This window comes from Rhinatrema bivittatum, chromosome 4 (genome assembly GCF_901001135.1).
Source record: "Rhinatrema bivittatum chromosome 4, aRhiBiv1.1, whole genome shotgun sequence".
In the NCBI taxonomy this organism is placed as follows: Eukaryota; Metazoa; Chordata; class Amphibia; order Gymnophiona; family Rhinatrematidae; genus Rhinatrema; species Rhinatrema bivittatum.
In genome coordinates this window covers 263,943,232-263,960,297 of record NC_042618.1, presented here as the reverse complement: position 1 = coordinate 263,960,297, position 17,066 = coordinate 263,943,232, and the positions used below count along the sequence as shown (strand labels likewise).

The following is a 17,066-nucleotide window of genomic DNA, read 5'->3' as shown; positions in this document are numbered from 1 at the left end:
AAGAGGCTTCGACAAAGGTGAAAAATACCTACTCATCCTCCTTGACTTCTCAGCTCCTTTCGACACAGTAAACCACAATATACTGTTAGAACGACTGACTCAAATCAGCTTAACTGACACCACCCTACAATGGTTCTCTTCCTATTTATCTAACAGAACCTACCAAGTTTTAATCAATAACAACCCATCCAAAAAGATCAACTTCAACACTGGAGTTCCCCAGGGATCAGCATTATCCGCCACCCTATTTAACATATACCTTCTCCCCATCTGCCAATTACTAAAAGATAATGGAATCACCCACTTCCTCTACGCCAACCACATTCAACTTCTAATTCCCATCCAAAATTCGATCGAAGACACCTACAAGAAAATCTCAACTCTACTTATCTCAATTAAACATCTCCTAAATTCTCTGAAGCTCATAATCAACATAGACAAAACTGAAATAATACTCATGGACAAAAAACCCAATCCAACTCCGCCACCCCTGCCTTTACTTGGCAAACAAATGAACTCTATACTGCCCACCACCCACACCAGGAACCTTGGAATTATCATCGATAAAGAACTTTCATTTAAGAACCACATATCAAATAAAACTGAAGAAGGATATCACAGACTTCTAACCCTAAGACACTTCAAACAGTTTCTTAACCCTTATGATTTCAGAACGGTCTTACAACTACTCATTTTCTCCACCTTCGACTACTGCAACTCCTTACTAATTGGAATACCTTATTCAAATCTCAAACCGCTCCAGATTCTGCAGAACTCAGCAGCCAGAGTTCTCACAGGAACAAAAAGAAATGAACACAATGCCCATATTGATCTCACTTCATTGGCTCCCAATTAAAGCATGCATCGAACACAAATCAATGACAGTCATTCATAAAATTCTAAACAATGATCATCAAGGACTAAATGGCTTAAACATAACCCCCCAGAATCCTCAAAGAAACCTACGTTCAAACAACTCAGGATGCTTAAACCACCCCCCCCCCCCAATCAGAGATGCGCATCTAACAAGAGAAACAGCCTTTTCCATTGACTCCCCTAAATTTTGGAACTCCCTACCTAAAGATCTGAGAACCCAACCCAACCTCAAAACATTCACAAAAAGACCTAAAAACATTGCTGTTTCGCAAATTCTACACTGACCTTCATACTTCTGAACATCCTAACTCCCAATCGAATTTTCATCCAAAAACCTCAAAATAACTTCTCTCCAACCAGAACAAACAATCCCTCCTCCTCCCACAGAATGATACTTTCTGGACTTAAAATGTTTAACCTCTGTTTAATATGCACATTGTTATACTTTTTCCACAATTGTTAAGAGAGTTACAATTTAAATTCTGTAAACCACTATGATGGCTTTACCGAATGACAGTATATAAAACTCAATAAATAAATAAATAAACAAGCAGATAAATAAATAAATATCCAACCACAATGTCAATTTCAGCTCAATAAATGGCTTGAGCGCTTGTGGAATAAGCCCTCACCTATTTCAGTAAGGAAATACCAGAATGCACAGAGGCAGCTATAATGACCTCCTTAATCCAACAAACTATTCAATCTTTAATTGTAGCTTCACTTTTTTTTCACACTTCACTAAATAGAATGAAAAGCTGATCAGATCTTCTGAAGGTATTTGTGACCTTGAGGTATCTCAAAACCTCTTCTCACATCCAAAGTGAAAGAAGGTATTACTCCACTCCCTCAGCACTGTTGCTGAATATAGGCAAACAAATTGATTCAAATGAAAGGCAGAGACCAACTTTGGCAAAAAGGAAGGAACCATATGTATCCTGATCATATCCTTAGTAACCAACAAAAAGGGTTCTCTGCAAGAAAGCCTCTGACACTCAGAAATTCTCTGAGCAGAACAAACAGCAACTAGAAAAATGGTTTTAAACATATCTCTTTTGAGAGGTTCAAACTACGATCCCCACCATAAGAACAATACCAAATTAGGATCCCAAGATGGAACAGGAGACATTAGCGGAGGTCTAGTATGCTTAACACCCCTCAGAAAATAGAGTTACATCCGGATACAACTGCAAAGATCTACCCAAAATATGACCTCTGTAGCAAGAACTAGCCACAATCTGTACCTTCAAGTAATTAAGGAATAACCCCTTGAAAAGACCTTTCTGCAAAAAAAATCCAGAATCATACACTGCTTTTCAAAACAATAATTCTCAAAGATTCACCAGATTCGTACCATAGGCCAAATATATGGAGAACTTTCTAGCTTTTATAAGAATAGCTACTACAGCTTGAGACTAACCCTTAAATAATTATGCACTCTCAAGGGCCAGGCCATAAGACTAAAATGAATCTTGATCCTCATCAAGAACATTCCTTGCGAGAGTAACACCTGGCTGGATCGGAACCATAGGTCTTCCGTGAAGTAAACATATGAGATATGCACACTAGGAACATCTTGACCAATCTGGAGCCACCAGAATCACTACACGGTGGTGGGGCCGCTTGGCAATAGTGATCATAATATGATCAAATTTGATTTAATGACTGGAAAAGGAACCGTGTGCAAATCCAAGGCTCTCGTGCTAAACTTTCAAAAGGGAAACTTTGATAAAATGAGAAAAATTGTTAGAAAAAAAATGAAAGGAGCAGCTACAAAAGTAAAAAATGTCAAAGAGGCGTGGTCATTGTTAAAAAATACCATTCCAGAAGCACAGTCCAGATGTATTCCACACATTAAGAAAGGTGGAAAGAAGGCAAAACGATTACCAGCATGGTTAAAAGGGGAGGTGAAAGAAGCTATTTTAGCCAAAAGATCTTCATTCAAAAATTGGAAGAAGGATCCAACAGAAGAAAATAGGATAAAGCATAAACATTGGCAAGTTAAATGTAAGACATTGATAAGACAGGCTAAGAGAGAATTTGAAAAGAAGTTGGCTGTAGAGGCAAAAACTCACAGTAAAAACTTTTTTAAATATATCCGAAGCAGAAAGCCTGTGAAGGAGTCAGTTGGACCGTTAGATGATCGAGGGGTTAAAGGGGCACTTAGAGAAGATAAGGCCATCGCGGAAAGATTAAATGATTTCTTTACTTCGGTGTTTACTGAAGAGGATGTTGGGGAGGTACCCGTAATGGAGAAGGTTTTCATGGGTAATGATTCAGATGGACTGAATCAAATCACGGTGAACCTAGAAGATGTGGTAGGCCTGATTGACAAACTGAAGAGTAGTAAATCACCTGGACCGGATGGTATACACCCCAGAGTTCTGAAGGAACTAAAAAATGAAATTTCAGACCTATTAGTAAAAATTTGTAACTTATCATTAAAATCATCCATTGTACCTGAAGACTGGAGGATAGCAAATGTAACCCCAATATTTAAAAAAGGCTCCAGGGGCGATCCGGGAAACTACAGACCGGTTAGCCTGACTTCAGTGCCAGGAAAAATAGTGGAAAGTGTTCTAAACATCAAAATCACAGAACATATAGAAAGACATGGTTTAATGGAACAAAGTCAGCATGGCTTTACCCAGGGCAAGTCTTGCCTCACAAATCTGCTTCACTTTTTTGAAGGAGTTAATAAACATGTGGATAAAGGTGAACCGGTAGATATAGTATACTTGGATTTTCAGAAGGCGTTTGACAAAGTTCCTCATGAGAGGCTTCTAGGAAAAGTAAAAAGTCATGGGATAGGTGGTGATGTCCTTTCGTGGATTGCAAACTGGCTAAAAGACAGAAAACAGAGAGTAGGATTAAATGGACAATTTTCTCAGTGGAAGGGAGTGAACAGTGGAGTGCCTCAGGGATCTGTATTGGGACCCTTACTGTTCAATATATTTATAAATGATCTGGAAAGAAATACGACGAGTGAGATAATCAAATTTGCAGATGACACAAAATTGTTCAGAGTAGTTAAATCACAAGCAGATTGTGATAAATTGCAGGAAGACCTTGTGAGACTGGAAAATTGGGCATCCAAATGGCAGATGAAATTTAATGTGGATAAGTGCAAGGTGATGCATATAGGGAAAAATAACCCATGCTATAATTACACAATGTTAGGTTCCATATTAGGTGCTACAACCCAAGAAAGAGATCTAGGTGTCATAGTGGATAACACATTGAAATCGTCGGTACAGTGTGCTGCTGCAGTCAAAAAAGCTAACAGAATGTTGGGAATTATTAGAAAGGGAATGGTGAATAAAACGGAAAATGTCATAATGCCTCTGTATCGCTCCATGGTGAGACCGCACCTTGAATACAGTGTACAATTCTGGTCGGCGCATCTCAAAAAAGATATAATTGCGATGGAGAAGGTACAGAGAAGGGCTACCAAAATGATAAGGGGAATGGAACAACTCTCCTATGAGGAAAGACTAAAGAGGTTAGGACTTTTCAGCTTGGAGAAGAGACGACTGAGGGGGGATATGATAGAGGTGTTTAAAATCATGAGAGGTCTAGAACGGGTAGATGTGAATCGGTTATTTACTCTTTCGGATAGTAGAAAGACTAGGGGGCACTCCATGAAGTTAGCATGGGGCACATTTAAAACTAATCGGAGAAAGTTATTTTTACTCAACGCACAATTAAACTCTGGAATCCAGAGAATGTGGTTAGTGCAGTTAGTATAGCTGTGTTTAAAAAAGGATTGGATAAGTTCTTGGAGGAGAAGTCCATTACCTGCTATTAAGTTCACTTAGAGAATAGCCACTGCCATTAGTAATGGTTACATGGAATAGACTTAGTTTTTGGGTACTTGCCATGTTCTTATGGTCTGGATTGGCCACTGTTGGAAACAGGATGCTGGGCTTAATGGACCCTTGGTCTGACCCAGTATGGCATTTTCTTATGTTCTTACACTTGAATGCCTCAAGATCCTTTGAAGGACTCTGCCTATCATGGACCACAAAGGAATGGTATACAGCTGCGTGTCTCCATATATCTGTGCAAAAATCTACTCCTGTATTTTATAACCTGTGCGTACATGAAATACGCATAAATGGACCCTGCAACATGAACACACATGTGTAACATAAAAAAGCCCAAATACATATTGCACTTGAGACTTATCTGCCTGCCAAACTTAGCCAGATAAACAGATCTATTTGAGACTTATCCAGATAAGCAGTGGTTTAACCATTTAGCCGGGATAAGTCAGAACTTGTCTGGATAAGTGCCCCTACTTAGCCAGATAAAACAAAATGTATCCAAATAAATAGCACACAACTGCTATACTTGTGCATTTTTACATCCTACTTTAAAAATATATGCATGGAGATTTTACTTGCATAGTTTACATGCATTTACCTCCCCATAAGTTGGCTTTTAACATGCAGGTCAGGCGTTTTCTAATATACATGCAGCCATTAAACTACCAGTTTTACCAATTAAGTCTACCAGTTCGCCCAGTCAATCTAAGTCAACGAGACCCTCCTGGTTCTTCAGCCTAAATTACCCCCATTTCACCCAGTCACTATTTCGCTTTTAAGATATGATCACTTACACCATATATAGAGCAGGTGCAAATATACACCAATAAGCTGCCAAATTTACAAGCATAAATTGCTTACAAAATAGCAACTTACTCTTGCAAATGTTGGCCATGCCCAGAACACCTCTGGTCTGCCCCTTTTTTTACACATGCAAATTTACTCACATGCTCTTACATTTTGTGGTTTGTAAAATATAGCATATACCTGCGTGTATGCTATTTTGCACGTACATATGCTTTTTACACATGTAGGGCTGTTTGAGACTTATTTCGCTAAGTAGTGGAGCTTTTCCAGATAAGTGCAGTGGGCAGTGGAGTGCCTCAGGGATTTGTATTGGGACCCTTACTTTTCAATATATTTATAAATGATCTGGAAAGAAATATGATGAGTGAGACAATCAAATTTGCAGATACAAAATTGTTCAGAGTAGTTAAATCACAAGCAGATTGTGATAAATTGCAGTAAGACCTTGTAAGACTGAAAAACTGGGCATCAAAATGGCAGATGAAATTTAATGTGGATAAGTGCAAAGTGATGCATATAGGGAAAAATAACCCATGCTATAGTTACACAATGTTAGGTTCCATATTAAGTGCTACAATCCAAGAAAGAACAAAGTGGATAACACATTGAAATCGTCGGTTGTGCTGCGGCAGTTAAAAAAGCAAACAGAATGTTGGGAATTATTAGAAAAGGAATGGTGAATAAAACGGAAAATGTCATAATGCCTCTGTATCGCTCCATGGTGAGACCGCACCTTGAATACTGTGTACAATTCTGGTCGCCGCATCTCAAAAAAGATATAATTGCGATGGAGAAGGTACAGAGAAGGGCTACCAAAATGATAAGGGGAATGGAACAGCTCCCCTATGAGGAAAGACTAAAGAGATTAGGACTTTTCAGCTTTGAGAAGAGACGGCTGAGGGGGGATATGATAGAGGTGTTTAAAATCATGAGAGGTCTAGAATCGGTTATTTACTCTTTCGGATAATAGAAAGACTAGGGGGCACTCCATGAAGTTAGCATGTGGCACATTTAAAACTAATCGGAGAAAGTTCTTTTTTACTCAACACACAATTAAACTCTGGAATTTGTTGCCAGAGGATGTGGTTAGTACAGTTAGTATAGCAATATTTAAAAAAGGATTGGATAAATTAACACTACAAGACCGTGTTAAAGCACACTCTGTGAGGGCCATGGCGACTTCAGTAGCACACCTACGCTCAGTGCCGCTTCCTGACATTTGCAGGGATGCTATCTGGAGTTCTCTCCATACCTTCACAGCCCATTATTGCTTAGACAAGGCCTGAAGACAAGATACCATCTTCGGCCAGTCTGTCTTGCGTAAGCTTTTCGCAACTTGACGTACCAACACCCTTCCACCTGCCCTTTAGGGTTCAGGATGCCCTCTCCCAAATTTCACCCCAGTCCTTGTGCGTATTGCACATCTTGGGTACATTTGGTGCATTTCTCTGACATCTTTAGCTCGGTACTCACCCATATGTGAGGACTACCATCCTGCTTGTCCTGTGAGAAAGCAAATGTTGCTTACCTGTAAACATGTGTTCTCACAGGACAGCAGGATGTTAGTCCTCATGAAACCCGTCCGCCACGCTGCGGTATTGGGTTCGTTACGTTTTCTTATTTTATTTTTTGGCACTTCCTGTAGCTTTAAACAAGACTGAAGGGGGACCCCTGCTGGCTGCAGATTTAGTGCCATGCTGGGCATGCCCAGTAGGTGCCAGTCAAAGTTCTAGAAACTTTGACAAAAGTGTTTCGTGATTGGACTCCATCCTGTGATGTCACCCATATGTGAGGACTAACATCCTGCTTGTCCTGTGAGAACACCACTGACAAAGTTCTACCAACTTTTTCCCTCTTCCTTCAGTTGCGTGCCAGATAATCAGGTATTTTACTGTATATAGTTTTTAATCATTCATTACAACAGTGATACAAAGCTAAAAAAAACTGAGACTTTAAATTTCATAAATGTTGCATATTTTGGTAACCCTGTAGAAATATTTTGTATTCAACAATTTGTTTTAATCTGCTTAAAAAAACACTAATACAGAACTGCCAAAAATAAACATCTTTGAAATTTGAAGTCCCAATCAAAGTTTTTTAGCCCTGTAGCAATGGATGACTACAAAAAATAAAGCATTCAAAAAACATGTATTACATCACAGTGTCAGGGGTGAGAGCCTGAGGATAGTTATCCTCCATAAAAGGGAGGACAATCACTGAATCAGCATTAGGTGTGACCTAAATTGAGGCTAGGATATAAAGAACTCCAAAAATCCACATATTTGCTGGTCTAAAAAACTTCTTAGCATCTGCCCCATGGAAATTATTAGTCCCGTTCCCATTTCATCTGGCTTTTGTTCCTGTTCAAGTCATCCTATGACTCCAGCTAGTGTCTCAAACTTCAGACTCCACTACTGTTCCTGCCTCCTGATCAACCAACAGCCTACTATACCAGCACCCATCTCCAGTTCAACACCTGGGCTCTACCATAACCTTAGGTTCTAGCCTCTCCAGGTAAAATACCACATTGCAGAGCAGTTCCCGATACACAGAAGAGATGCTCTAAGCACATGAGATAAATGTAATGCAGCAAAAAAGTAGCTATAAAATTCAATTGATATCTTCTGGATTCTAAAGAACTTGCTTTCCCCATACATATAAAAGACTCCCTTCCCCCAAATGGCTGAGAATTTTGCCACAGCAGCATCCCTAGAAAACCTGAGCAAAAACTGGGTCCAGGTATCAAACCCAGGTCTCCTGCACAAAGCAATGGTACTGAATCATCAGGTCAACTGCAAAAAGCTTTTTAAAAGATACATAGCAATTTTTGACAAAACAGGGAAGAATATCCTGTTAAACAGAGACGAAGAAAGTAATCAGGAAAGCAAAAAATCTGGCGGAACACAGGATTTCCAAAGAGGTAAAAACGTGACAAAACGTTTTTCAGATACAGAGAAAGGAGAAAGGTCCGAAGTTGTATACTGAAACTGAAAGGTGAAAAGGATCAATGTGTGGAAAGAGATGAAAATATTAAACATACATTCAGTTTGGTGTTCATTAAGGAAGACCCTGGAGAAGGACTGTCACTGGTTAACAAGGCTGTGGATGGGAGCGGATTTGACAAAACCCCATTTACAGCAGAGAATGTATGGGAAGAGCTAGGAAAACTGGAAGTGGACAAAGCAAAGGGGCCTGACGAGATTCATCCTAGGATACTGAGAGAGATCAGAGATGTGCTGGTGGGTCCGCTGAGTGACCTGTTCAACTGATCCCTGGAAACGGGAGTGGTGCTGAGTGACTGGAGAGGAGCAGTGGTGGTTCCGCTTCACAAGAGTGGGAGCAGAGAGGAGACTGGAAGTTACAGGCTGGTTAGCCTCACCTCGGTGGTGGGAAAATTAATGGAGACTCTACTGAAAGAAAGGATAGTGAACCACCTACAATCTGGTGGGTTGCTTGATCTGAGACAGCATGAATTCACCAGGGGAACATCCTGTCAGATGAATCTGATTGATTTCTTTGATTGGGTAACTAAAGAACTGGATCAGGGAAGAACACGCAATGTGATTTACTTGGATTTCAGTAAAGCCTTTGATACGGTCCCGCATAGAAGACTCATGAAGAAAATGAGAAGCTTGGGAGTGAGTGCCAAGGTGGAGGCCTGGATTACAAACTGGTTGACGATAAATGGAACCTACTCTGAAGAGAGAACTGAGTTAAGTGGAGGGCTGCAGGGATCGGTGTTGGGACCGGTTCTTACAACGTCTTTGTGAGTGACATTGCGGAAGGGATAGAAGGTAAAGTTTGTCTATTTGTGGATGATACTAAGATCTGCAACAGAGTGGACAAGCTTGAAGGAGTGGAGAGAATGAGATGTGATTAAGGAAGCTTGAAGAGTAGTCAAAGATATGGCCACAGGGATTTAATGCCAAGTGTAGAGTCATGCATCTGGGATGCGGTAATCTGAAAGAGCTGTATGCAATCGGGGGTGAAGCGCTGCTGTGCACAGAACTGGAGAGGTACCTTGGGGTGATTAGCGTACAGAGATCTAAAGATGGCAAAGCAATGTGACAAGGTGATAACCAAAGCTAGAAGAATGCTGGGCTGCAAAGAGAGGAATATCTAGTAAGAAAAAGGAAGTGATAATCCCCTTGTACAAGTCCTTGGTGAGGACTCACCTGGAGTACTGTGTTCAGTTCTGGACATCGTATCTCAAAACAGACAGGATGGAGGCAGTCCAGAGAAGGGCAACCAAAATGGTGGGGGGGTCTCCAATGACTTATGAAGAGAGATTGAAGGACCTAAATATGCATACCCTGGAGGAGAGGAGGAGCAGAGGAGATATAATACAGACCTTCAGATACTTGAAAGGTTTTAATGATGCACGATCAACAAACCTTTTCCACTGGAAAAAAAACCAATAGAACTAGGGCTCACGAAATGAAACTCCAGGAAGGACGACTCAAAACTAATGTCAGGAAATATTTCTTCAAGAAGAGGAGATGGTGAAGACAAAAATGGTGAAAGATTTCAAAAGGGAATGGGATAAACACTGTGGATCCCTAAAGGCAAGCGGGGGGAGGAACGTAGTAAGAGATATGGGGGTAACTTGCTGGTGTGGCGGATACTACTCTTAACAAATAAGCCTTCATACTGTTGATGCAACTCCATCATTGCTCACTGCTTCAATGGCAGGGGGCAAAGAGGAAGAGAGGAATTGGATTCAGACAACAACCAACAAGGACATTGAACTGTACAGTCTGGGAAACAAATAAGCATTGGGTAACTTGCTTGATGCAGCGGTTACTACCCTTAACCAAAAAGCCTGATACTACACTTCTGATGCTCCAACATTGCTCTCTGCTTCAACAGCAGGGGGGGAAAGGAAATTGGACTAACAGAAACCAATAAAAGCCCTGACCTTGGCGGTCTGAGTAACTGATAAGTATGGGGAAACTGATAACTATGGGAGCTTGCTGGGCAGACTGGATGGGCCATTAGGTCCTTTTCTGCTGTCACGTATATGTTTCTATGTTTTGTTTCTGGTTTTTAGATGACTGTGGCTAAGACTTTCAGTATTACCAAAATAATATTTTTATTCTGCAAGTAAAAAAGGTCCTTGGTGGTAAAAGCCACGTGGCAGCAATAAATTTCATAAGGAAAAAAAAAAAAAGGAGAAATTACTTACCTGATAATTTTGTTTTCCTTAGTGTAGACAAATGGACTAAGGATGAATAGGATTATGTGTTCCCCTGCTAGCAGATAGAGACAGAGTCAGGTTTCAAAGATGACGTCACCCTAGATATACCCCTGCAGTGACCTCAGCCATTCAGTATTTTCTTCAAAAAGCCACTGTGGACATATTGTTGAAGAACTTGATTAGAATTTGGATATATCTTGATTAAAACCTTGATTAAAAAACTGGAGACCGCAACTGAGCTCAACCAACATAAGCACTCTATCCCAGTACTATAGATGCCCTGAACTATGGGTAGGGCAACAGCTTACCCGTAATCACATGGAACAGAGGTCAGACTCATGGGCGATTCCTTGGCGCCTCTTCTGGGAAGCCGTGGGTGGGATGCTGAGTCCATCTGTCTTCATTAAGGAAAACGAAATTATCAGGTAAGTAATTTCTCCATTTGCTAGCGTGTAGCCAGATGGACTCAGGACCAATGGGATGTACAAAAGCTACTCCCGAATGGGGCAGGAGGCTGCCCGCGGTCCTGTTAGCACCGCCCTCACAAAGGCTGTGTCCTATCAGGCCTGGACGTCCAGGTGGTAAAATCTGGAGAAGATGTATAAGGAGGACCACGTCGCTGTTCGACAGATGTCGGCGGGCAACAGTAGTTTAGCTTCCGTCCAGGATACTGCCTGGGCCCTGGTAGAATGAGCTTTGACCTGTAGAGGTAAAGGCTTCCCTGCCTCTGGTAAGCTGCCCTGATGACTTCCTTGATCCAGCGGGCTATGGTAGCTCGCAAAGCCACTTCGCCCTGTTTCTTCCTCCCATGAAGAATAAACAAGCGATGTGTCTTGCGAACCAGTTCCAAAAGTTCCAGATATCTACCAATGTTTAGATGACGAAGAAGGCGTGTCCGTGTCCTTATGTCTATCCAGGAATGGTAAGGAGATGGATTGGTTCAGGTGAAACTCCGAGACTAGCTTTGGTAAGAAGGAGGGAATGGTGCAAAGCTGTACTGTTCCTGGAGTAAATAGAAGGAACGGTTCCTGACAGGACAGTGCCTGTAGCTCAGAGATGCGATGAGCCGAGCACATCACCACCAAGAACAGTCTTTGGTGTTAATAGGCGTAGTGACAGACTGCGCAGTGGTCTGAAGGAAGGCCCTGCCAGAAAGTCCAATACCAAGTTGAGGTTCCATAGGGGGACCAGCAACTTTAAGGGTGGTCATAGGAAACGGGCCAAATCTGGATGTGCCGCCAGACAGGTTGTGCCCATCTCGGCCCTGAAGCAGGAGAGGGCTGCCACCCGAACCTTCATGGAGTTGAGACAGTCCTTTGTTCATACCGTCCTGTAAAAATTCTAGGATCATGGTGATCTTGGCTGTTTGCGGGGGCACCCCACGCTCCTCGCACCAGGCCTCAAATATTCTCCAGATCCGTATGTACGTTAGGGACATTGAAAACATCTGCGCACGGAGCAATGTGACAATTACTTCAGCTGAATACCCACACTTCGTCAGGCGAGCCCTCTCAAGGGCCAGACCGTAAGAGAGAACAGAACTGGATCTTTGTGAAGGATCAGGCCTTGTTGGAGAAAATCCCTGTGTCGAGGAAGGCAACGGGGACTTTCCACGAGGAGCCTCTGCATGCCTGCATACCATGGGTGCCTGAGCCAGTCCTGGGCCACCAGAAGGACTAACCCTCTGTGGTGTTCGATCATGCGGATGATCTTGCCCATTAGAGGCCATGGGGGGGAGGCTTCCAAGTAAGTCCTCCTCTGGCCAGGTCTGGACAAGGGCATCGATCGCTTAGGAGCGCTGATCTCGCCTGCGACTGAAGAACTAGGGAACCTTCGCATTGTGAGATGTAGCCAGTAAGACGAAGGATGGAAGGCCCCAGCGATCTACTAGGAGCTGGAAGGCTCTGGACGACAGCATCCATTCCCCCGGTTCCAGGCTTTCCCTGCTGAGAAAGTCTGCTCTGAAGTTGTCTTTTCCCGCGATGTGGGAGGCCAACATCCCTTGTAGGTTTAACTCTGCCCATTCCATAAGGGGGTCTATTTCCAGAGAAACTTGGTGGCTCTTGGTTCCTCCCTGACGGTTGAAATAAGCCACCCTTGTTGCATTGTCCAACATCACGTGGATTGCTTGTGGATGAACTGCAGGCATGCTAATCTGACCGCCCGTGCTTCCAGGCACTTTATGTTCCAGTTCGCCTCTTCCTCGGTCCATCACCCCTGGGTTGTCAGTTCCTGACTGTGAGCTCTCTACCCCCGGTGGCTCGCGTCCATCGTAAAGACAATGCAACTCAATGGGGAGAGGCTTACATCCTTGCTTAGGTGAATTTCCTGTAACCACCACTGGAGCCAACAGTATACTTTCATCTGTAGATGGAGGTGAATCAAGTCGTCTTGAGACAGTGGGTTCCAGCATGACAGAAGGGAGTGTTGGAGAGGCCGCATGGGTGCCCTCACCCACAGTACTACTTCCAGAGTTGATGCCATGAGGCCAAGGTCATGGAGATAGTCCCACACCTTGGGGCGAATTGTGTTTGTCAACAGACGTATTTGGTCCATCAATATCCTCCCTCCTCAAGGAAGGGAGGAAGACCTTGTCCTGCTTGTGTCGAAATGGGCCCCCAGGTACTCAACGGACTGGGAGGGCTTGAGGCTGCACTTGTCCATGTTCATGACCCAACCAAGCTCCTGCAGGAGGGACCTGACCCTGCTGGTCACCTGGAGTCTCTCTTTCAATGTCTTCGCCCAGATCAGCCAGTCGTCCAAGTAAGGGTGCACCAGGATCGCTTCTTTCTTCAGTGCCGCCGCCACGACCACCATAATTGTGGAGAATATTCTGGGGGCGGTTACCAGGCCAAAGGGTAATGGCCAGAACCGATAATGTTGGCCCAGTACTGCAAAGCACAGAAAACGCTGGTGGACTTGATGGATTGGAATATAGAGGTAGGCCTCCAAGAGGTCCAGAGAGGTTAGGAACTCTCCCGGTTGCACTGCCATTATGACGGAGCAAAGAATTGCCATGCGGAAGTGAATTATCCGCCGATGACAGTTGACGCTCGAGATCCAGAATGGGTCAAGTATGAGCCCTCTTTCTTGGGCACGATAAAATAGATAGAATAGCACCCCGTATTTACTTGGTGTGTAGGTACTGGAGTTATAGCCCTCAGACTAAGAAGCCTTATCAGTGTGGATTCCACTGCCAGCTTCTTGTGCTGGAGTGACAAGGTGACACCATGAACCTGTCCCGAGGGATGCTGTAGAATTCAAGAGCATACTTTTCTCATACGATGTCCAGTACCCATTTGTCAGATGTGAACTCAACCCACCGCTGACAGAAGAGGGAGAGTGTGCCCTCAATCTCCTCTTTTTGGTTGTCTGTTCCAAAAGGACAGACCTTCCCAAGGTTAACTGAAATGACGAGTTTCTGAGGGCCGGAAGCACTGGGAGCTCCTGGCCCGACCCACCATGGGTAAGGGGCGCTGTGATCTCTTTTTCTTTTCTTCCGGTAGCCTGGGCACTGGAGATTCACCCCACTTACTGGCTAGCTTTTCCAATTCGCTTCCAAATAAGAAGGATCCCTTAAAAGGCATCTTTGTGAGGTTTGGCTTAGAAGTTTCATCCGCTGCCCAGTTTCGCAACCATAGCTGTCTTCTGGCCGCCACCACTGAGGCTACTCCTTTGGCCAAGGTATGCACTAGGTCCAAGCTTGCGTCCTCCAGGAAGGCTGTGGCGGGTTCAATCACCACTCCAGCGGGTGCCCCAGAGCTATCTGCCTCTCTCGAGAGGAGCAAACAGGAGCGAGCCACCAGGGCACAGCAGGAAGCGATCTACAGTGTCACTGCTGCCACATTGAAGGCTTGCTTAAGGATGGATTCTAACCGCCTATCATGAGCATCCTTCAAGGTCTCCCCTCCCTCAACAGGGATAGTTCACGTCAAGAAGGCAAAGACCATGGTGTCCACTTTCAGGAAACGCAGGCGTTCCTTGACCGCTGGGTCCAGAGGATACAAGGCCTCCAAGGACAGACCTCCGGGGCATCCCATTCCAGGGTCAAGTCTCCGGGGCATCCAATTCCAGGGTCAATCAACTCCTCGATGGCTTCCAGCATCGGGAAATAGCAAGAGGCTTTCCGTAGACACATCAGGATAGGGGTCTTCTTTGGCTCCAACAGAAGGTCCGTGCCCAGAACCTTCAGGGTCTGGGAGACTAGGGCCGGTAATTCATCTCTGTGGAAAAATCGAAGCATGGCACCAATTCTGGGGGGGGGGGGGTTTTCCCCATCCTCTAAGGCAGTGCTTCTCAACCAGTGTGTCGCCAAGCACCGGCTGGTGTGTTGCGTGCTCCTGGTCTCTCCCGCTGCTCTTCCTTCCCTGCTGCCGTTGCCGCCGGGCTATCAGCACGTTCAAGCCCAGCGGGAACGGCAGCGGTGCTAGAAGAAGCTGTGGCACCCATGGCTAGCCTTTTCTTCTTCTGCCCCCCGTGACCCGGAACAGGAAGTGATACGCGGTGCGCAGGAAGGAGAAAGAGCCGGCCCGTGCCGCGTGGAAAAGTAGCAGTGGTGGCAGCAGCAGCATCGGCCCCCGAGCAATTGAAGCAGCCAGAAAGGAGACAGCAGCATGAGCCTCCCACGGCCGATGGGATTCTTCTTTCTTGGCCTGCGGGGGATGGAGGCGGCGGGGGCTGGAGGAGGCGGCTGCTGCAGCTACCATTTGTGCTCGGGGGGGGGGGGGGGGAGTGGAAATGAGTGAGAGAGAGAGAGAGAGAAGCAGCCAGCCTGTGTGTAAGTGAGAGAATGTATTTGATTGAGAGCATGTGTGTAATTGAGAGAAACTGGTCAGAGAGCTGATGTGTGTGTGTATGTATATATGTGAGAGACAATGAAAGTGACTGCTCAGGGAGGGGTGTGTATGTGTATATGTGAGTGTGTGTGTATGTGAGAGACAATGAACGTGACTGCTCAGGGAGGTGTGTGTATGTGTGTGTGTGTGAGAGACAATGAAAGTGACTGCTCAGGGAGGTGTTTGTGTGAGAGACAATGAAAGTGACTGCTCAGGGAGGTGTGTGTATGTGTGTGTGTGTGTGTGTGAGAGACAATGAAAGTGACTGCTCAGGGAGGTGTGTGTGAGAGAGAGAGAGAGAGAGAGAGAGAGAGAAAAAGACTGGTGTGTGTGAATGGGTCCCTATCAGGGATACCCTTTATGAGGAGAGGCATATCCCAAGGCCTGCTGTCAGGACTGGGAGGGCAAGGCTTTCCCAGCAGAGGCACTGCCTGGTCTGAACAAAGGCTTGAAGGCCCTGGAAAAATTCCAACCAAGAGAAGGCCATCAGTTCCATATTTGGCCCTGGAGGAACTGGGGTAGAGGCCATTGAACTGCCCTGGAATTGCTCAGGTCCGGGGTGCTGTCAGACAAGGTCATAGCTGACCCGTCATCCAACTGGGATGGACTGGACTTGGAAAAGTTCTAGGAGTCCAGACCTCCCTGGGCTTCCCTCACAGTGCTGATACATTCCAGATCAGACTGTGCAGCCCTAATATGGGAGGCAGCACAAAGGGAGTGTCATCTGAGCTTCTTTGTTGCTGGGGCCATAACCTCTGTAGCTTGCTCGTTTAGCCGGTTAATGCTGCTGGAACACGTATAAGACTCGCCTCTGCGCACGTAGAACTAAGCGGCCGGTTTTGGGTGCGCTCACACGTACCACTATGCACACAGTTGTGCATGCATGTATGTGCGCAGGAGGCTGGCCCTCATCGCACATAGCGGCGGCCGAAGAGGGAAAATGGCGCTGCGCCAAACAGCGCGCAAGATGGCAGCGCCCTAGATCGCCACGTGGAGAGTCCACAGAGCCTGAAGCGGAGCCTAGCCCACCAGGAGGCCGCTCAACCCACTCTGGAATCTCCTTCCCTCACCCACACGGGATCGGGAATGATATCTGTACGGTGCACCGAGCAAGGAGACTAGAGGAAAGACTTACCGAAGCTCTTCCATGTCTCTGGTTCGGAAAAGTCTTCCCTACTTACCTGGTCTCAGTACTTACTTGCTGAGAACAGAGACGGTCTCAGACTGCGGAGGGAGAGGGCTTAGGCCTTCACCGCCATGCTCGGCTTCTGCACCTGCTGCCTTTCATCTTCTTTAGCAGCAAAGTCCACGCCAGGAGCCGGCTACCGGACCAAGGCACACCTCTGAGGGATTTCGGAAATCGCCTCAGGAATTCTCAACTGGCGGAGGGACCCTTAGTCATCACTGCAGGAGAGCGGGACTATCTTTTCAATTTGAAGGTAAAATTTTTCTCCTTTGGATTAGTGCTGCAATCCCGCTAGTCACTGCTGCTTGTGTGGTGATAGGGTCTACATCAAGATCTTC

At 45.0% G+C, this 17,066-nt stretch overlaps 1 protein-coding gene across 3 annotated transcripts in view; it reads right to left on the bottom strand.

Moving 5' to 3' along the window:
* The window catches only part of ARFGAP3 (ADP ribosylation factor GTPase activating protein 3), a 752,488-nt gene that overhangs the window by 478,295 nt on the left and 257,127 nt on the right, over nucleotides 1-17,066 (bottom strand). The gene's annotated exons all lie outside the window — the stretch shown is intronic.